Source organism: Gorilla gorilla, chromosome 16 (assembly GCF_029281585.2).
Source record: "Gorilla gorilla gorilla isolate KB3781 chromosome 16, NHGRI_mGorGor1-v2.1_pri, whole genome shotgun sequence".
Taxonomy (NCBI): domain Eukaryota; kingdom Metazoa; phylum Chordata; class Mammalia; order Primates; family Hominidae; genus Gorilla; species Gorilla gorilla.
In genome coordinates, this window is record NC_073240.2 from 33,641,288 (window position 1) to 33,664,684 (window position 23,397).

The 23,397-nt window shown below is 39.1% G+C and overlaps 1 protein-coding gene across 8 annotated transcripts in view; it reads right to left on the reverse strand.

The window, feature by feature from the left end:
• The window catches only part of FMN1 (formin 1), a 423,460-nt gene that overhangs the window by 39,580 nt on the left and 360,483 nt on the right, over positions 1-23,397 (reverse strand). The window lies entirely within an intron of this gene.

Sequence of the window (23,397 nt, forward strand, 5' to 3'; positions counted from 1 at the left end):
CAATTTCAATTTTTGTCCCCCACATTTTGGGATACTTGCAGATACATAATGTAATATATTGGGGATGGGACCCAAGTCTAAAGACGAAATTCATTTATGTTTCATATATACCTTATACATAGAGCTTGAAGGTAATTTTATTCTTCCCTCAAGGACACTGAAAAAACTGTCCATTGTGCTCCTGCATTTTGGCCGAGACCGTCACATAAAGTCAAGTGATGGGTCTTGTCAAAACGCAGGTGCGCAACAGACAGTTTATTCATGTCATGTCAGTGCTCAAAAAGTTTCAGATTTTGGAGCATTTTGCATTTTGGATTTTCAGATTAGAGATTCTCAGCCTGTATCTCTAAATCTAGTACGATGATATTCGTAAAATATCTTATTGGTATAACAACATGAATTACAAAGTGCTGTTTGCATACAATAGAAAGGGTCAGACCTTCTACAATAGAAATATTTCAGGTGTCATGTATTCATTTATATTCTCTGGTGACTGTAATAATAATTTGTATAGGTGACAGGTACAATTTCAGAGATCACAATATACAGTTGGCCCTCTGTATCTGTGGGTTATGGATTCCACCAACTGCAGACTGAAAACATTTGGGGAAAAAATGGATGGTTGTGTCTGTGCTGAACATATACACGCTTTTTTTTTCCTTGTCATTCCCTAAACAACACAGTCTAACAACTAGTTATATAGCATTTACATTGTATTAGGTATAAGTAATCTAGAGATGATTTAAAGAATGGGTGTAGGTTATAGCAATTACGACACCATTCTATATGAGAGACTTGAGCATCTGTAGAGTTTAATATCCATAAGGGTCCTGGAACCAATCCTCCATGGATACTGAGGGATGACCATAATCTCAAACACTTAACCACATTATACATCTAGTCTGTGATCAATAGTAACTACTGCAAAAGTAAACATTTTATTAAGTCACAGTTCTAGGAGGTAATTGGACACAAGTATAATTGGGATCTAAATGAAGTATATTTACCCACACTTTTTCAGAACTCACTTTTTTTTTTTCCAATATATTTTCACTAGAGATGAGATGTTTTGCCCCAAGGTAAGTCTTTCAACCATTTACAAAACTGACAAAACACTTGGCCTTCAGACTTTATGAAGGATTTTGCTCATTCTTCTTAAAGGCAATCATTTAATTTGTGGCTGATATTCTACTACTTTTGTTCCTCTGCTTCTGTGTAGTCCAGTGAAGTCCCTCAATGCTGCACAACTACCTGTATGCAGAAACATCTTGGCTTCGAGTGATACAGATGCAATTACTTGAGGAAGTTGATAAGACAGTATAACCTTAACCTTGCTATAACTTAGCCCAACTATTTAATCTCAATGTGGAGAAAATGGATACCCAAGCAGATGAAGAGACTATTTGGATTACACTAATAGTCACAGAATCCAGGCCTTTTGACTAATAATTTAATAATTTTGGCTAATAATGTGACTAATACTCTACATTTTCCAACGCTCCCTGCTGCTTCCCAAGGGGCAGCATTTTTCTCCAGGATTCCCAAACACCGAGGTGGTATTTCGAAGCTGCACTGTACTACACATCTTCCATAGGAATAGATACTACATCAGAGAGAAAGTTCCAAGATGGAATTTCAGCTTTCACTCTAAATTTCCTGACTCTTGATGCTTTAAAACAGACCATGGGGTACAATTTTAGAACGATCTGGTGAGAGACTCATTAACATTAATGGGAGTCAGGTGGTCACATTCTCAAACAGGGCCTGAAATTCTCTAAGTTATACCATCTTCTAGACCCATATATGTCTTTAACTTATCAGCATTCATAGAAGTGACAGATGTCTTTTGTAAAATGCTTTTCCTTAGTTATTTTTCACAGATATTTCTAAACAAGCATATTTATAAAATATAATTTTCACTTAAGGGATAATTATACATAAATCTATTTCCTTGTAATTAAAAAATAATTATATATAAATCCTGTTTCCTTGTAATGTCTACCTTGTCTCCCAGCCATCTCATTTCCAACAGGAAGGGTCTGACGTTATACAATACTTTAGAAGTATTTCAGGTGTCATGTAGGGAAACTAAACTCTATAGCCTCATCATTCAGACAGCAGACACCATTTAGGAAATATTAGGAATTGCAAAGAAGCTAAATTTTAAAAAGAAGGCTTCTTGCATTTTGTTTCATCAAGAACCTTAGTGAAATTTCAAAAGCAATGGGGTTTACAATCACAAGGCTCTGGATAACCATTTGGTGATAAATTGCAGGTATTCTAATTTGGAGGAAGCTCTTCTTTCCCAAACAACTCTGTCTCATCTTAACATCAGCACTAGTCTGAAGGTGTATAATTTCTGAAAGGCATGGACTACGGCCTTTTTCTTTCAAACTTTGTATTCAAATGCTTAGCACTTGAGACTATAAACCTAGTATTTATAAATCGGGAACTTGTTGCTTTATTAATTGGTGAGAATGTCCACAAAAGTGTGAATGTGTAGCAGGTTCATGAGCAAAGTGGTAACAGGCTGCATGTTTATTATTTTATTATTATTATTATTTTTGAGACAGAGTCTCGCTCTGTTGCCCAGACTGGAGTGCAGTGGTGCGATCTCGGCTCACTGCAAGCTCCGCCTCCCGGGTTCATGCCATTCTCCCGCCTCAGCCTCCCGAGTAGCTGGGACTACAGGTGCCCGCCACCACGCCCGGCTAATTTTTTGTATTTTTAGTAGAGATGGGGTTTCCCCGTGTTAGCCAGGATGGTCTCGATCTCCTGACCTCGTGATCTGCCTGCCTCGGCCTCCCAAAGTGCTGGGATTACAGGCGTGAGCCATCGCACCCGGCCTGCCTGTTTATTTTTATTTCTTCTTTAAAGTAGTGTTCTTCAAAAGCAACTCTCATTTTTTCAATCTCATAGCATTTTAGTACTAGATATTCAGCAAATCTAAAGAAAGAAAGCACCTCATGTTAATTTTTTTTAATGGAAGAAAAAGTTCTCCAACTAGCTTCTTTGGGTTTCCCATAACTGCCTCTGATGATTATCTATGACATTTAGGGCCAATATTTCATTCTTCAGACTTTAACTTGTCCATATGTACACTGGATAAAATGAAACCTTACACTTGAAAACTATGGAGCTATACAAAACTTAAGAAATTACCTCATATAAACCCATCATGCTATAGTTTAAAAATGAGCTAAGTTAAACAATAATAGGAGATTGAATAGATAGTGGATTTTCCAATAACGGAATCATGTACTGGAGTGTGTCCCCTTCCCTTCACCAGCCATAGCTACTAAGATCCAAGGACAGTCAACCTAATGCTTATAAAGTAGTCTAATACAATGGCCTAGGACAGTCAGATTGGTGGTGGTGGTGGTAATGATGGTGATGAACATTCACTGAATACTCAGAGTATGCCAGGTGCTATGCTACTTAATTCTTAGGTTCTATACTGCGGATTAACAGTGGAGCCGAAGCTTCCAAGTGCTCCATTACTTTCTAACTATTGACACTGGGTCAGTTGTTTAATGCGGCTATGACTCAGTTTTCTCATCTATAAATGAAAGTAATGATAGAGCCTACATTCGACAGCTGTAGTAATTAAAAGAGATGTTTGTAAGGTGCTTGGCCATGGCACCTGGCACATTAGTTAAGTAAATATCGATTATGATAATGACTACCACCATCACTATAATTCTTTGTAATCCAGTGACATTTGCTTGTGCAGCCTTTCTTGGGTTCCTGTGAAACTTCTCTGGGGAATTCCAGCACCCCGTTTCTCCTTAGTAATACGTGTATCCCTACAGTAAGCTCCCAAGGATTAAAGCACACTTCCTAGATCCACATACCACAAAACGTGCTTGCAAAAAACATCACGGGAAAATGCTATGACAAAATTATAAATAAAGAATATAAAGCAGTGGCATGATGTGCCTAAAGTTACGTCAAAAGGTGTATCACACACATTATATATATAGTTATCAAAATATTGAATCTGTAAAAGAGTCAGAAGGTAACATACCAAAATATTATGGTTGCTATTCCTGCCTCTCTGGTTAAGAGGATTTTTGTTTTTCATTTGTTTTTAGTTGCTTTTTGAAGAAAGGGGCCCATTTAATATAATCAGAAAAAGAAACAACAGATGCTGTTTGGAGGCAGCTGCAGAGCACTCTGAAAGCGAGTGACCTGCCTAAGGTCATACAAATAGTTTTGGGCAAAAAAGAAAGAAGCTGTCCCCTGACTCCCGACTAGTTTTCACTAGGCCACACTGTGATTCTTCATAGGTTCCTGCTGAAAAACTGTAAAACTGTCATATTACTACAGTGGAACAATAGAGAAATAAGTCATAACAGAAAAACAACCATTGTCACGGATAAGTTAAATTTCATTGGGCAGTCACCTACATTAAAGTCCTTTATTCACACCTTATACTCACAGGCAACATGAAATTCTACAATCTCTATAAAGTAACCATTCTACATATTTTTTACAAATTGTTCAGAAGGACATCCAATATTAAGAATAGTTTCAATCACATTATAAAGAGTAAAATTCAGATAAAAAGCTATTAGGCATGGTCAGAGATTTTAATGGCTTAAGACTGACGTTAACTAAAGAAAAACTAAGAGAAGAAGGTTTATACTTTCTTCTTATACATGATTTACAATATACAGCATCATACCTTGACAAAGGAAATTTCTTGTTCTAGATCTATTTACACTAAACCTCTGACATCTGTGTAGCTTAACACATTTGTTAAATAGCTGACGCTCTCCCTCTAGAAAAATAAATGTTCAGATGTTTAGTCATAAAAATGAATAGACTACCAGAACATCCTGTAAATAATCATGAAATAGCCATTGCTATCCTTAAATCAATCTTCTTTTAAAACCCTGGCAAAGGCTAAATGTACTTAGGAAACGGAATTTACATGGCCATAGAACCTGACAAAAGTCTAATTTCCCTAATATTGGCTATTGCTTACAACATCAAATTACTTTTTAACCCATTTTTATTTCATTTGGTCAAGGGTTTGTCATAGCTGGAGGTTTAAAACGGGTCCACTAGAAATGGTACCCAAGAATTACCACGATGACTTCAAGAGCTCTGATGTTACCAAGTATCTAGGTGTGATGAAGGTCATAATCTGTCTCTTGGGTGATATGTGCAGGAAAAGAAAATGCTGAGAGAACTGGGATTCCCAAAGAAGATGCTGTAGAAGATATTTTCCACATTAAAGAACATTTGATCTGTTCCACCAGTAGATGAACCATTAGCAGAAGCAATCATTATCAGAGCCAGTAAAAGGAAATAAAGAAATGAGGCTTGGTTTTTAAAGTGACCACACTGCTTCTAAGTCGAGGTGAAAGTGCTGACAGTGAATTTAACAGAATTCCAGGTGGAATCCTCCACAGTCACCTTTCAATCATAACTGTCATCCTCAGAGAAAAAGCTTTTGTTGAAGACAAATTTGTACAAACATTGAATAATCACATTGATATGGTAACAATTGAACAATACATTCAATAAGAATGAATGTTAAAGTGGGTCACTTTTTCCCTGCTTTTTATCAAACCTTTGTATTTTCCCCAGATTTTACAAGTAATAAATCCTCATTGTAGAACATTTGAGAAAGATATAAATAAGAAAATAAAAGCAGTGCATAAGACCTTCTCTGAGCAATGGCCACTATTAATATGCTGATTCATCTCATAAATCTATATATTTATAATCACACACTCATTTGTGCTTTAGTTATATAGTTGAAATTATATTGAATGTAATGTCCTTTCTTGCTTTTTCATTTTTTCCCTTGCTTTTTATTTAACATAAAGGTATAGGTATAGGTCAACTTTTAAATGAATACTTTTATAATTATATTTAAATTTACAATTATTAAAAATAATTGTTGAAAAATTAGCCTTTATTTCAAAGTGAGTATGGAACCTATTCAAACAAAACATTTTCCAGAAACTCATGAAAGCATTTCAGAATAATTTTTTGACAGTTCTTCCTAAACTAGATCTTGTAGGAGAGAAGTGTTTATGAAGGATTATTAAAATATTACCAAATAGAATTAAGGCAGATTTTTATCTTTTGATTTAACTTGGAAATCATCCATTGCTTCACCCTTTAGTCTTCCTATTTTTGCGCCTTAGAGAAATGTTTTACATGGCTACCAGTGCATTTTAAAGTAGTGTCTAATACTGCAAAGTAAGTTGAGATTTCTTTATCCTGTGCTTAAACCTAATATATACTACTTATTCTGTATTTGAAAAATATAGTATAAAGAAAATACCCTTAACGCAAAAAATATTGAGGATCAGTATATTCTTGGAAGCAAATGTGAAGCCTCTGTGTATATGACAAGCCACACACACAAGCACGCATTCAGTAGGAAACAGATCTCCCTCGAAATCTGAGGGTAAAATGTTCAAATATTAGGCAAATTGGAGAAGTGCCACCATCTCCTGTACGCAGGAGCCTGAAGTTAATTGTACAAGTGGCACGAAGCTGATTTCAGAAAGTAAAAAAAAAAAAAGGCTCATGAAACCAGAGGCTTGAAATGTTTTACTGGAGAAAAACCATAGCATTACCTCCTCCTGTGGGATGATAACAATGATTTATGAAGCTGAAGTCATTCCTTGTGATCGCACTTCAGGGAGATTGGTTTCACATGATCTGCGAAGGCAGGCAAGGCGAGCTGAAGAAGAACCCCACATGTTCAACTGAGGCTGAGCTCTGCCTCTTCAAGGGGATTCCAGAGCTCCGAGGAGGGGGAGGAAAACCCACTGCTTTCTGATCCATGCAACTCCCTTCCCCCAACCAACAAGCTCATTAGGTGGACACACGGCTCTCTTATTTTCTCTCTCCTTTTAAAAAGTATTACTACTTCTGCTGTGTGGGAGTAGAAGCTTGTTGCAAATGCCCAGCAGGATAGTAGCAAAGCCAAGATTAATTCCCTATGGATTTATATGGGTCGTTCTCACCCACGATGACTTGTACCGTTTCAAAGGTGCTTACGCTGCTGTTTTTATGGCTGGTCACTAACTTTATTCTGGCATATGGTGGTTGGCGCCATGACATGGAGTGAACATTTTATACCTGAATTAAAGTGGGTATTTGACAGTTTCTGTCAGAAAGTTCAGAGCAAAGAATTTGTGGGACAAGATTTATTGCATATTTTATATGGGACACATCTGTTTCTTTGCTAGCTTTGTTCCTTTCCTTAAAAAAATTTAAAGACGTTTCCTAAAGAAATATAATGACTGATAGGAAAAAAAATTCCAAAGCAGAAGAAAAATATGGTCAAAAGTTGGGCATTTAGGATCTAACTTTAAAAAAAAGAAAGAAAAAAAACCACTTCTCATTTTGACGAGGAAAAATGACTCACAGTCATGTATAAAAGCTCAGTGAAACAATGCTGTTATTATTGGCAACTATTTTATGGTTAGTTTAATGTCATTTATATAATGAAATTAAAAATGTAAATGTATTACCTACCATTTTTTGCATACTTGAAACAGGACTGGCGAGAATAATCTGCCTTTGATGTATTTTTAAGATTTTACCATCTCAAATGGTGGACTGAATAATAAGTCCAGCTACATGAGTGTTAAACAAAATAATTACAGATATTTAAACATTTAAAACTGATATGCCTAAAGATAAACGCAGACGACTTCCAACCAAAATCCATCAATACAACCTGAAGGGTGTATATAAACTTCTCATCTAAAAACTCCCTGTATTGTAAAAAGTGAACTGAGTAACAGAGATTCATGATTACAACATGAAGGGTGTATATAAACTTCTCATCTAAAAACTCCCTCTATTATAAAAAGTGAACTGAGTAACAGAGATTCATGATTACATAAAAAGCGGGCTCAACCTGAAACTTTGCGTTAACAGACAGGCTTTTTCTTTTAACTGCAAAGAGAGAGGCTTTAATTCTATTATGAAACTGAAAATAAAACTTCCACTCTTAAATATTTTGCAAAATTAATCCTTAACTAATTTAGGTTATATGCATTCTCCTTATAAAAATATAAAACATTACAGATAAAGTCTCCCTGATAGCCCTCTGCATCACACCCTCTGTCTCCCCCAACACATATATACATAGTTATCTTCTACAACTCAAGTACTGTTATCATTTTGGGAGTATCCTTCCAGAACTTCTGAGTGTCCCTGTGCAAACATGCAAGGTTTCTCTAAGACAGACATACAGAAGTAGATTTGTTAGCGTATCAGGTAGACATAGTTTTAATTTATTTGAGACTGTCAGTCCTCCACAATGATAGTATAATTTAATACTACTAAGGGCTGATAATTGTTTTGCCAAACTTTTAAAATTCTGCAAATCACATAGATTTTGGTACCAACCCTTGATTAAATATTTTGCAAATATATTTTCCCATGCTTTTGCTTGTCTATTAAGTTTGTTTACAACGTTTATCATTTTTAAATTTAAATCTGAAACAGTCAAATTCATAAATACTCTTCATGTCTTTTGCTGATTAAATCATTTGCAAGAAGGTCTTCTCTACTCCCAACGTAATAAAGAGGTCTCGTATTTTAATACTGTTTATATTTTTGGTTTTGCTTTTGTCCTTTAGATTACTATTTGAAATTGTGTGAGGCAGTTTTGTTGTTGTTGGAGATGGATAAACACTGTTCAAATATCACAGATTTTCTAAGATATAATTTTCTAAGAGATAATCAGATTTTCTAAGAGATAATCAGAGTATCCAAATAATGGCAGATTGTCTTGTCCTCTCTCAGCTTTAAATGAGTCCCTTCTTTTTCCTTTCAGCTGCCTGGGTAAAGTTGGTCCATTCGTGTTTATTTTGATTATGAATATATTTAGATTAATCCTCATATTTATTTTGTACTTTTCTTCACCAAGCTTGCTGGCTATTTACTTTTTCACCTTTTCCTAACTTTTGTTGGATTCACCAAACTGTCTTTGCTTCATTTTTCCTTTACTGGTTTGAACATGATAAATTCTAACTTTTTGACTAATAAATATTTAAATCTTTTTTTTTTTTTTTTTTTTTTTGAGATGGAGTCTTGCTCTGTCACCCCAGGCTGGAGGGCAGTGACACAATCTTGGCTCACTGCAACCTCTGCCTCCCGGGTTCAAGCAATTCTCTGCCCCAGCCTCCCAAGTAGCTGAGATTACAGGCGCCCGCCACCATGCCCGGCTAATTTTTGTATTTTTAGTAGAGATGGGGTTTCACCATCTTGGCCAGGCTGTTCTTGAACTCCTGACCTCATGATCCACCTGCCTCAGCCTCCCAAAGCGCTGGGATTACAGGCATGAGCCACCACATCCGGCTAATACTTAAATCTTAACACCCATTATACCTGTGATTTTAAGGTTATCTACAACTAATTATATCTCAATACCCTAACCTGGAACAATGTAAGGGAGGCTTGCTTTTCCTTTCATTCTCCTCCTAAATTCTATGGTCACATCCAATGCCTCATCCCATTTTGATATCACCTGCAATTTTATTTCCACATTATCAAACACAAATGCTTCACATTTTATTAATAATGCTTTAACCATTATTTTATAAATGTCTTTGCTCATTATACCTTTTGCTACTCCACTTCTTCCTAGATTCATTTTCAACTTGAAGAAGTACAACTTCAAGAGAAGATCTGTGAGATACCTGTAATCCCAGCACTTTGGGAGGCCAAGGCAGGTGAATCACCTGAGATCAGGAGTTTGAGACCAGCCTGGCCAACATGGTGAAACCCCGCCTCTACTAAAAATACAAAAATTAGCCAGGTGTGGTGGCATGTACCTGTAATTGCAGCTACTCAGGAAGCTGAGGCAGGCGACTCACTTGAACCCAGGAGGTGGAGGTTGCAGTGAGCCGAGATTGCACCACTGCACTCTAGGCCTGGGTGACAGAGTGAGAGTCTGTCTCAAACAAACAAACAAACAAACAAGATGATCTACAATTAGTAATCTTTCTAGGCTCTGCGTTTCTCAAAAGAATTTACTTTTCTCATTTACTTTAATGACAGTTTGGTTAAATTTAGAATTCTAGGTTCTGATATCTTTCCCCTCAGAACTTTACACTTATTACTCCATTTTTTTTTTCCTGTATCCAGGGTTGCTGCTCAGAAGTTTCTTGTCTCTCAGCATTTTTCTAAATCCTTGATTTCTCAAGGTTCATTATAAAGAATTAAGGGTGCACATATGTGTACATTTATTTTTCATTGTCTCTGTTGGCTCTTTCAATAAGAGATGCAATGTCTTTTCATTTCTGGGAAGTAATCTTGCATTATTTGAGTATTTCTTACTCTCTTTTAAAAATATTTCATCAACTCAAATTTTAATTTCTATATTCTCTACTGGATTCTTTTTTATGAAGGTGTCTGTATCTTATAGTTCTCTGAGATTATAAAACACACATGTTCTGAATATCTGTTCTGCCTACAAGCATGTTTTTTCAGGTGTAAGTTCTCCTGTTTGTTGAGTTTCTTGGCTTTCCTCTGTTGTTGATTCTGGACAGGGAACCAATCTTGCTAGTTGAGTCTCACCACTGGGTACAAGAGTAGGACAATATGCTGCAGCTACTCTATCTTGGGGAGAACAGAGGAGGCAGAATGTTCATGGGGCAGGGTACTCACTCATATCCTGAGCTACCCGAGGCACTGCCCTTTCTCTCCTACCCACGAGCCCCCATTCATGGTCTGTCTCAAAGACAGAGTGTTTCTACTGGTTTTTTTTTGTTTTTTTTTTTTTGAGACAGAGTCTTGCTCTATCACCCAGGCTGGAGTGCAGTGGCTCAATCTCGGCTCACTGCAAGCTCTGCCTCCTGGGTTCACACCATTCTCCTGCTTCAGCCTCCCGAGTAGCTGGGACTACAGGCACCCACCACCATGCCCAGCTAATTTCTTTTTGTATTTTTAGTAGAGACAGGGTTTCACGGTGTTAGCCAGGAAGGTCTCGATCTCCTAACCTCGTGATCCGCCCACCTTGGCCTCCCAAAGTGCTGGGATTACAGGTGTGAGCCACTGCGCCCGGCCGAGAGTTTCTATTGTTATTGCCTACATCAAGGTGGGCCCAAAGAGGTCATCTCTGCAGTGTGAGAAAATTCTCACAAATGCCGTTATTCCAAGAAAACTGCTTAAATTTTAAAACTCAAAGTTTTAAGTTTCCTCTCACATACATTCTATGACAGTTCTTACATGTTTTGAGCATTTTTAAAGATTTTTAAACCAACAAAATGCCAAAGTAGCAATTTTACTATTATCATAAATAAGGACATGGTGGTACAATCATAACCATTTTTAAAATACCAATTTTAAAGGCACTATGTGGAAACAAAGCCCCTGAAACCTACTATTCCAACTCATGCTGGAGGTTTAGTCACACCCATGGTCCAGAATGCTTTGTGGGTAACTTTCATGTTTGAAAAGTATTCTTCACAGAACAGGCTTCTGTGAACTCACAAGGTGGAAGGCATGGAGCCTGGAGCTGTAACATCCTACTGCAAACATAGGGAAGACCACATTGGAACAGTGTGCCCCTGCCAAAAGCCATGTGCTCCCTTCTTTACAGTTCTATAAAATGGCATCTGTGATTAAATAAGATTTCATTGAAGTGCTGGAAGCCACACACAGTTGAAACATGGACTTGGGGATGGCAGCAATGCCACCAGCAACAGATAGTGTAATGTACCCCCGTGAGAGGGGAGAGGTGGGAAAGGAATTTTTAAAAATCTTTGGTCACATTATTATTAATCATGTTACTTAATAACTGTGAGTACTATTTAAAAAGCAACATGTCCCATTTCCTTCATACCATGACAGCCAAGTCTGCCTGGGCTGGAGCGTGGAGCCCAACACTGGTTTTCAGAGGCTCAGATTCTTACATGGTCCTCTTAGTGCGTGTTTACCTCACAGAGTGGATAGATATCCACATGAATTTGATAGATTACACATAGCTAATGCTTTAGAGTTTTTTGAACATTTTCAGAAACAGTATTTTTAAATTTTATTTGCAAGGAAAAAATGCTTATCAGTGGCAAGTCAGGTAGGGTCATGTTCAACATTGGTCAATTATCTCACCCATTCTGATCACTTGCTCTGTTCCCGCCACTGGCTCTTCTTCTCCCTCTTAAATATATTCAGGCTCCAAGGCTCGCTCTCTAGACTCTTTTCTATCTTTTAAGAGACAAGGTCTCACTCTGTCACCTAGGCTGGAGCACAGTGGTGCAATCAAGGCTCACTGGAGCCTCCAATTCCTAGGCTCAAGTGATCCTCCCACCTCAGCCTCCTGAGTAGCTGGGACTACAGGTGTGAGCCACCGTGCCCCAGCCCTCTGTTTTATAATTAGCTATAAATTCAGCTACTCTTGTTCTGCCGATGAATCTCAAATCTCTATCATCAACTCCAAACTACATTCTCAACATCAGATTTGCATTTCCCCTGCTCTGCTGAACATCCTGACATGAATAGCTGTCCAGGAATTCCAATTATTCCCTGAGTTGTCTACCATAACACAAATTTGTTCCTTTCCTTGTCTGAGTCACCTCAGTAAATAGCATCGACATTCACTAAGATGATCAAAACCTGGGATTTGGCTCCTCCTTTTGTACAACTCCTATGTTTAAATCCAATTCCTGTCTTTTCTACTTCAAAAACATAGTCTTGAATTCATCCATACTTTTCCATCTCCATTTCCACCAGCCTGGTCCAAGATGCTCATTTTTCACCTGAGCTACTTCAATAACTTCCTTATCTACTTTTGCCTCTGTGCATTTATTTGTCTACACAGCAACCAGAATAATCTTTTAAAACATGAATGTAGTCAGGTTACTTTCATTTTACAAATTCTTTTAAGGCTTCCTGTAGAATAAAATCCAAATTCCGTCTCATGATCTTCAGGGCCCTGCCTAGGTGGTCTGCCCTAGTTCCGGTTGTATTCGCCCATCTTAATCTCTCAGTATGCCAAGCTCTCAGCTGCCTCAGGGCTGCCAATCATGGTGTTCTTTCTGCGTACGATGTGTTTTTCTTCTATGCTTCCTATAACTGGCTCCTTCCCAGACTTAAATGTCATCACTGTTCTACTCTCCCTACTCTTTTAAAGTAAGTTTCTTAATACCAGCCCTCTTCAGCCAAACCTAAACTTTCCACAATTTGTAATTATACAATGGGTTACTTATTTGCTCTTTTGTCTCTTGCGCTTGCTAATTAGAAGTTTATCTGTCCTGTTCATGACTATATAAACTATGCCTGGCACAGTACCTGACACACTGCAGACTCTCAAAAATGGGCTGAAGAAATTTTCTCTATTATCCTTTTCATTGCCATTCCCCTATTATACAGTTGTCTGTTTAGGATTGGCTCTCCTGACTACGTTGTGAGATCTTTAAGCCGGGAGACCGTCTCTTGTCTTTGCTCGGCACAATATCTGACACACTGTGGGCCTATTCATAAAGAACGAATGGTTAAGATTAGGTACTCAGTAACCTTTTCCCCAAATTGTATTAGACCTGACATATAAAATCAGTGTGGGAGATGTTGTTTAGAATAAGTAGTTTTGAGAGGTCAAACAACAATGACATTGCTAGTAATAACAGCACATTTTGGATAAGGTCTGTTTGGATAACAAAACTCGAATGATGGAAATAGTAGTTAGAAATCACTCAAAGTGAGACTCAAGGGAGCTGACCCTCCCTCTGGATGTCAAAATCTATCACTGACTTAGCAGTGGGGTCCCTAGAGTGTTTCTCAGAATAGCGCTTCCCACACATGTCAAGAGGGCCTAATGGCTGCTTCTTTCACAAGGGTGGTGGGGAGACACGTGAGGTCAAGTGTCCCACAGCCCATAGAGAAGCAGCTCTCCAAGGAGAGTGGAAGACTCCCCAGGGCCCTGCTTAGCGCAGCCTGAGAGGCTACAGGCCAACAGTGAAGGTGTTGAAAGACACTGAGATCGAATTCCCTGGGGTAAAGACGCTGCCCTGAGATTTAAGGAGAAAGAGGAAACAAGCCAAAAGGGTATGCTCAGAAACTGATGTAAAGGGCTAATGTCATCAGATCAAACCAAAGGAAATTAAAGGAAGATTTAGTGAAAAGAGGGCAAAAACAGAATAAAAGGATCCCAGGGAAGCGCAGACCAATTTAATGAGAAACCAGGAAAGTAGTGAGAACAACAAGGGAGTCTCTCTTCATCTATGTTTAATCCAGACCTCTTGCCATTTAATGCTAATGCTTTGCTCCATTCTTAAGTCATACCCACCTAGGAGTTTGCTTTGGAGTTTGTATGTAGGAACAAAGAGAGACCCATCTTCTATTAGAACACTACATGATCCCACACTATCATTACAATATTCCAGGCGGCTTCCAGATAGCATCTTAGCTGTGGAAATGCTATTCTCTTATGTCCTTCCCAGTTTTCCTAGTGCTGGCTCTTTCCAAAGCTACTCATTCTTATCTCCTTCAACTACTTTCCAGATAAACAAGCTGAGAAAACACACATTTGCCTACAACTGATACATTCATTGTGTTCTGAAACTAAGTAGAACTACAAGAGAATCAGAGGAGGGGATTCAGGGATGGCATGTCCTCAGGCCTGTTGCCATGTCTCCATTAGGCTCTGAATACGCGTTTATTTTTATAGCTCCCTTTCATGAACAGATGGTGTGAGACAGAAGTCTTATTTCCAAGGTTCACTTTACTGAGTGGCCTCCAGTCACTCTTTCCAAGAAGAAAGATGGAAAATTATGGTCAAAGCAGCTTTACCGTCCATCTAGGAACCAAGGAGAATGCTGGACCTCAGCCACTCACCAGCTTAAACTGTCATTTATGAGCAACAAAATGATTGTCTTTGGGTCTTGGCAGCATTATCTTGAGCAGAGTTTGCAGCGGTAAGGCCCAGCTAATCACATTTGTCTAATTTTACATTCCCATCACTTTCACAAATGGATTATTACCTACTATTCACTTAAATAAAACAAAGAATGATCAAGGAATCTTGTCGTTCTAGATGAAAATCATAACATACAAGAAAATAGCATTAGTTTTCATGTTTGTACCACTTTCTAACAAAAGAGTTATAATCATTTCACATTATTGTCTTGTTCATCCTTTAAACGACCCAATGAAGAAAGGACATACAGGCCGGACGCGGTGGCTCATGCCTGAAATCCCAGCACTCTGGGAGGCCGAGACAGGTGGATCATCAGGTCAGGAGATCGAGACCATCCTGGCTAACATCCGTCGCTACTAAAAATACAAAAAGAAATTAGCCTGGCATGGTGGCGGGCACCTGTAGTCCCAGCTACTCGGGAGGCTGAGGCAGGAGAATGGCGTGAGTCCAGGAGGTGGAGCTTGCAGTGAGCGGAGATTGTGCCACTGCACTCCAGCCTGCGTGACAGAGCAAGACTCCGTCTCAAGAAAAAAAAAAAAGGACATACAGATTGCTGGCTCTCCTTTATAGCAGAGGTCCAGAATGATGTGACTAACTTAAGAACAGGAAGTGAAAGAGGTATGGATAAAGAAAAACATGGTTTATTCACACAACTGAATAATGTATAGTGGTTAAAAGGAATCAGACCCAGGCCGGGTGTGGTGGCTCATGCCTGTAATCCCAGCACTTTGGAAGGCCAAGGCAGGCGGATCACTTGAGGTTGGGAGTTTGAAACCAGCCTGACCAACATGGTGAAATACAAAAATTAGCCGGCATGGTAGCAGGTACCTGTAATCCCACCTACGTGGGAGGCTGAAGCAGGAGAATCGTTTGAACTCAGGAGGCCGAGGCTGCAGTGAGCCCAGATTGCACCACTGCACTCCAGCCTGGGCAACAGAGCGAGACTCTGTCTCAAAAAGAGACAAAGTAATTAGATCCATATGTATCAACATGAATAGATATTAAAAATTAGGATGCAGAATGGTAAGCCCAATATGGTTCATCCTTTCTGTAGTGCAGAATGTCAGAATTTCTTCTTAATTTGGTAAATTTTGATTACTCCAAGTCGTACAAAGGGAAATTCCATTTTCCAAATTAATGGAGCTAATTGAAATGTGATTTTGTAATTCTTTATCATTTAGCATGTTTTTTTTTCCTCACTGGGTTTTTGTAACAGTGAATAGACTCTAGCTTGGCTGTAAGAGCTAACAATTTGGATAATAGTACTGCTTTGCATCTACTGCACCCTGCAGAGGATGATTCAAAAAAGAGGCTACTCATCTCCCCTGAGGATGAAAGATAAACATTTGCGGTTAAAATATTGTCACGACTCAGACAAAAGAAGGGATTTAGCCCTACCACTTGGCTCATGTTCCCTCTTAACCAAATCATATTTTTTTAGTAACCTAATAAAATTACTGGGAATAGAAAGCATACATTCCGACTACTAAAAATATTGATACAACAAAGGAACACGTTAGTAGTTTCAACGTCTTTTACTTAAGGATTTCAGAATTCCTCCCAGTGAACAGGGAGATAGGTAGGTAAAATATCACATTTCCTGGTAGATGACCTAAGGCAAAACTCTTTTATCTGCTGGCACCTATGTACATTTGCTACACATCGAATGTTTTGTCATCCCCTAGAGGAAAGACACTGGTGGATGGCAAGAATGTCAATATTTGCTTACTTGGAGCAAGAGACAGGTCATTTGGTCACAGACTCAAAATGCAATGTATAAGAACTCAGAAACTGGATAGCAAAACTCCAGCCCACATGAAGCAAAATTTCCTTCTCTGCTTTCTCAAGGTCTACTCTAGTTAATATTGATGTAACTAGACAAATACCCAATAACAAAAATTTGCCACGCAATATATAATCTAAGATGGCACAACAGTTTATGAGACCAAGCTATTCTTCCTACTAAGTTAAAAACACGCGCTCTGGCGAAAGTTCTGTCAACCTTACAGCTCTTTAAATGCACGCATCCAGGAGGACTAGACAAGCCATCTTCTGCTTCCAGCTGCTAGCGTTTCTAGCTGGTGAATAACACAGGCCCCCAGGAGAGGGGGGTGAAAGATAGTTTTCAAAGATTGAAAAATTTCCTCCAACTTACATTAAAATTAATATTAAGGGCTCTATATGTGGCTGCTGGAGTAGAACGGTGGGAATCAAATCAAGAGCCTGTGCCTTCCTTTGAGGCCAGTTTCCTAAAATTGGTTCTCTGTGCCTATATTGCATGAGCTGAAAGCATATGGATGCAATCACATTCCAAGATACCTTATTTGGTGTTGGTATGGACTGGGCATATTGTCTCAGCTTACAAAAGCAATAAGGATTCTCTGACTCCTGCCAATCCATGTAAATCACTCTTTTACCTGTTTAAAGGGTAAGATTCATGAGTGAGGAAAATAGTTACAACTATTTTGTTACCAGCATATATAACCATGTTCTATATCTAGATAGAACTCTCCAAGGTGTGAGACCTCAGTAGTGGGAAGGGAGACAAGATTTAGACAAATACCCACACAGAAATGAGGGGGGACACATTTCTCCCACGTGGCAGACTTAGGAGGTACTGAATCCAAATTGTGTCCTTATGTAGAGACCTTATGTTGGTTGAGAAAGCAAAATAACTAAATAAGGATTACTTATATCTGCAACTCATTTTAATGTTTTCTTTATTTTTAAAAGCAAATGGACTAGTGAAGGGAAATCCACTTCTCTGAATACAGGATCATCCCACATTCAGGCTATCCAAAATTTGGGGGAACTGGAAGGCCAAAGACCAAAAATAAAGTAAAGTAAAAAAAAAAAAAAAGTAAATGAAGTTATTGGATATGAAATAACAAATGACAGGAGAGTAAAATCTTCTAATTCTTGTGTCTGGCCATATAACTGAGTGCCACTGACCATTAGATAAAGACAGATTTTTAAAAATAATCACCCCTATTGTAAGGGATAGTCACTCCTGACTCATTGTCTTCTATTCTTCATTAGTTTGATTGTTTTTCCCTCCAGATCACATTTTTGGAGTTGTTCTTTTGGTGAGATAGTGGTTGAAATAGTTTAATTTTCCTTTTTGACTCCTGTTTTCACCTTTAGATGAATTTCCTTTTATGAAGGAATTCCATTCCATTTATGATCTAAATGAGGAGGAACTCCTTTAAATTCTTTTTTTGGACAGCTTCAACCTGTATTTCACTGAGTACCACTGCATGGTAAGTAAAGAGGATACTATAAATAAAGTGTGAAATAGACATCTTCCCTCTCGTATCAGCTAAGTAATTTCTCAAATATTTAAAAATTGAGAGAAGTACCACAGAGGTAACAGAAAGAGGGGCAGTTATATTACTAAGAGTAGAAACCTAATTTTTGCAGAAGTATGTGTAAGAAAAGCCCTCCCTGTCTGAGACATCGTCATATGAACTCAGATATGAAGAAAGGTGGAGATCAATTAGGGGGTAGGAGCAGTGAGGGCCCTGGGGAGTGTTCAAGTAGTGCAAATGACATCTAAAGACGGGATGAAATGTAACCTTTCAGATCGGGAGGGCAGGATCCAAGCCACCAAGAAGTCTAGTGGTTCGTATCCTCTAAACACCCCTCACCACTATAATCTCCTGCCACTTACTCAACCACTCTAGTCCAAGGCACCAAACCCCCATGCTGGATTCTTAACCTGTCCTGATTGAGGTCCTCCTTTAAATCACATAGATCTAGCCCATCTGAGTTCAATTTCCTCCTTTGTAAAATGGAGATAATAATAGTGCTTTCCTCAAGGGTTGTTTTTTCAATGAGAAATGAGATATTACTTAGTATCAAACTTGGCGGAGAGTATTAAATAAATGTTAGCTAATATTATTTTTACTTTTTTTTTTTTTGAGACAGGGTTTCGCTGTGTCACCCAGGCTGGAGTGCAGTGGTGTGATCTTGGCTACTGCAACCTCAACCTCCACCTCCTGGATTTAAGTGATTCTCCTGCCTCAGCCTCCCGAGTAGCTGGGAATACAGGCACCCGGCTAATACCGTTGCTAATAATATAACGCACATATCATGGAAGCTTGGGAAGTTTTTATAAAACAGGTGGGGCTTGATGGCAGTTTTGAAGGGTGTTTGCTGCTTGCCTAGAACACGGGAAGTGGAGCTGGCAGTCCAAGCTCAAGGAGCACCAGGAGCCAGGGCTTTGCAGAGGCTGCAGGGGAGGAAAGTGTGTGTGGGGTGGGGAGGTTGGTATTGCATAGGTCCAGGGAGGCAATCATGAGACTCCCTAGACCACAGGAAAAATCTTTTGTGGGAATAGTAAGCTTGGACAAATAGACTAGAGACTATGAAGATAATCTCTCAGAGACTGACACAAATAATCCACTCATGCAAATAATCTCAAAGAATGCAACCTTTTTTTTTTTTTTTTCTAACTTCTGATTCTTAAGGATGAAGAATGTGGGTGGGGATGCCTGTTCCCAGTGTCAGTAAGTAAAATCTATTGGTGGGGAAGTATTTTGAATATTTGCAAGGAAAGTTCAATGCTCTCCAAAGTGGAGGTAGAAACTGGCACCAGGGATTTCTGTGTACCTGCCTAGAAATACAGGGCTTTAATCTACAGCCAATGTGAACTTTTGTAACTCTTTAAAACATCATCATTTCTGAGGGACTTCAGACTCTGTTCTGTAGGTCAGCACCAGACCAACAATATAGAGTTCCTGTGATCACTTACGATTTGAAACACAAACTCAGGCTTTGAATGTTTTAAAAACACCCATATAACTATGGCTTATTTAAAAATAGCTATACCCCAAAGAGTTTATTTCCAACATCTGACATGAATGCATTTTGCAGCAATTTGTTATGCAAATAATAGTAGCAGAGAAGACATATGAAAAAACATTGACCCTTCTCAAAGCCCAATGGATTTAATGTTTTTGTTAATTCTGAATTCCAAGTCTAGGGGTTGTCTGTCTGTGGTGTATAAAAGAAAATACTATATGCCTGCCTCAACTTTTCTTCTGATGAAGCTGTAATTTGCAAACGAGCTATTGTTCCTCTATGGCTTCCCTAATTTTTTTTCACAGACAACTGTGCTTCAGTGTGGAGAGGGGTTTCAGTGTATTGGCTGTTGAGATGATGCTGTGAGTATTTTCAAGGCAGAGGGGGCTGGGCGTGGTGGCTCACACCTGTAATCCCAGCACTTTGGGAGGCCGAGGCGGGCAGATCATGAAGTCAGGAGATCAAGATCATCTTGGCCAACATGGTGAAACCCCGTCTCTACTAAAATACAAAAAATTAGCCAGACATGGTGGTGAGTGCCTGTAATCCCAGCTACTTGGGAGACTGAGGCAGGAGAATCACTTGAACCCGGGAGGTGGAGGTTGCAGTGAGCTGAGATTGCGCCACTGCACTCCAGCCAGCAGAAGGAAGAGCTTTTTGAGATGGAGACTCAGGTAGTGCTTGGAATTGCCAATAATCCAAGGCCTGATGATACAGGGGTTATTTGCTGAAGCTTCTATTTCAACTCTCCTTTATGACCCCAGGTTACCTAAATATGTTGCTTTCTAATGTTGTTTTGTGAGAGGTAGGAAGTAGGGTAGACATCATCAGTCTTAGATTTGTCAATGGGAGAAAACCAAGGGACAGACTTTTTTGCCACCATTTTGTCCTTCTAAACTGTTAGCTCCTTTTTCCCACTTTACAGCTCCTCCTCTCTCCCCTCCTCCTCTGCTCTGCTCTTCTCCACCGCCACCACTCCCAGCAGCTGTTTATTAAATGCCCACTGCATGCTAGCTTTCTAATTTCTTCTTGTCTCTAATGGTCATATTTTAGGATGTCATTCCTCTACTGACTGCTACCACTTCTAGAGTAATCCTAACCTGTAATTCTTTTCTTAGAGGATAAGTAGAAAATACGTAATGGGAGGTGGGGGGAAATGGTTTTGATCTTCAATTAGTGTAACTGATAGGGAGGAAAGGGCTTGGGTTAAGGGAATGTCTTATGAAGCAGCAGCTGTTTTATAAGGGACTCATCTGGAGAAGTGGGGTGTATCCTCTACTGATAAGGGAGAAGACCCACAGAAAGCCAACTAGCATCAAAACAGCCCCAGCATCCAAGCACAGAGGAAGTGAGCCTTCTCACCCCCACGATCTAATAAGCCCCAATATTAGTCCATACAGGAGATGAGCAACATCCCAGGGAGCAGTCAGTCACTCAAGTCCCCGGCCCAAAAGTGTAATGGACTTTGTTTTATGGTTTAATGGACATTTAGCTGAGTTAAAAGGGTTAACAAGTCTGAACACTTCTCTGAAACCTGATGAGATATCCAAGCATCTTTTTTCTGAAGGTCTCCATTGAAAATACCACTTATGAGTAACTTCTGTAAAGAAAAGCTATATGAAAATACCAGAGATGAACCAGCTGCTTTTTTCCCCCTGAACTCTTAGCAAATGATCTAAGGGCTTAAACACATTAAAGGCCACAATTTCAACTTCTGGAATCAATAGGGCAAAGGAATGCGGGCATATTCATTTAAATATGAATTTGCTGACTCCATTCTTACTCTCTTGGGTTCCTCCATAAGCCCAGACCTTACACTAAAAGGCAGCTACTTCTCACACTGCAGCAGGATTTTGAGAACCATCGCCCTTTGTCATCTTCACCCTGACCCTTCTCATTTTTTTTTCTAATTCTCAGAACCTCCTGGCATTTATTTCCAATTCAGTTCTGTTTCCTTTCACCAACTCGGGTTAGTTGAGGCTGGACCCTAGCATGCCTGTTTTGTCATACTGTGATGAAAAGCAAATTAAATTCTTGGATGGTAAACTCTTTTCTTAAACTTCTGTCTGGTTCTTCAGAAAAAAATTAAAAATTATATTTCTGTTAATATCAACCAAAATATTGAATCCATCTCAGGATCCTACATCCCTTGGCCAACAAGCTGATAAAGCTGCCTAACTCATCTTAGTCAACCTCTTCCTCTCACATGGTGTGTGGAACAGAACTTGGTCTCCCTTGGGCTTCAGTAGTAGCAAATTGAGGAAGTAAGACCTTAATTATATATAAACATGTTTCCACCCTACGTTAGCTCTGTTCCCTTGCCCTTTCACATTTCAAGCTGCCTCAAGGAGGAAAAAATCAGACAGATAAAACACAAACAAAAGACAGAAAACAGGAGCTCAAGGGCTAAATCAAGACTATAGTTCCTCCAAACAAAGAAACCGACTGCCATCATCCAAGCTCTGTTCATCTAATTCTTCCTTTCTCCAAATGTGGCTGAAACTCATCTCCCTTTTAGCCCTCTCTTACTCGCACCATTATTATTTTCAGCAATTTTTCCCTAAGACAAGGCAGCAGCATCAAGAAGTGAGAAAATAAAGGTAATCTAGGTAGTACCTTTCTTTGAACAAATAGTTTTCCATCTTTTTCTTATTTCCACTGATCTTGAAAACAGAATCACTGTTTAAAGGGGAGAAGCCCTAGTTCCCTCTGATCACCTTGGTTAATTTTAGAATGGGTGCTTCATACTCACCACACAGAGAAATCTAAGGCTTGTATTCAAATGAACCCTCGAAATGATAACATTATGACACCAAAAACTTTTAAAAGTCTTGCTATTCCCAAACTGCCATTGCAGTTGGCTTTGTGGCTTTGGATACTCTCAGAGGGAAGGCATCACCTTTGTTAGAGTTTGTGAATTTAAATTAGTTTGGGTTTGTTTGGAAGCAGAGCAACATCAGAAAATCCAGTCCCTCTCTTCCTAAAAGCACAAGGCTGCTAGTGAGCAGGCCCATGAGGAAGAAGAGCTGGAGGAGAGGGCAGGACACAGGGATGTCACCCAGCCTGGCTGGGATACGTGTCAGGCCTGACCACGTAATCACAGATACTCATGAACAAGGGAAAGCAGACTATTCAGATACAATGAAAACTGATTTTAAATAAGAGGCATCCCTTATTTTATTATTTTTTCTAAATCGTGGCTCTAAAAAAATACACTTAGAATTATTTTCCTCTTCCAAAGTGAAATATCTTTTTCTTCCTGGCTTAGACCACCAACCAGGTTTCCGGCACCGGAAGCCGGGAAAATACTGGATATTCTTTGAGGAAGCCTGATCAGATGCCCTATTATCCCAATTTCCAAACCAAAGATGCTTGGAGATGAAGACACATTTTTTTGGTGTGTGTTCTAAGTTGCAACCTCAAAAACTTGGCAGTTTTCTCACCATGGACTGTGATTTCCATGATGTGATGGTTTGGAAGGGTTTGTTTTCAAATAGATGTTATGGGTGATTCCAAGGGAATTCTATTTCAATCCCCCTGAGTTGACAACCTTTCCTTCTTAAGTGTAACTTTGGTGTTCAGATAACCTTGGGACACAGACAAGGAAGATTCCCAGTGGTAAATGTCTGCGTGGTACAAAATGGGAAGGCAGAAAGTGAAGCTTGTAAAGTCATGAAAATAAGAAAGAGCTT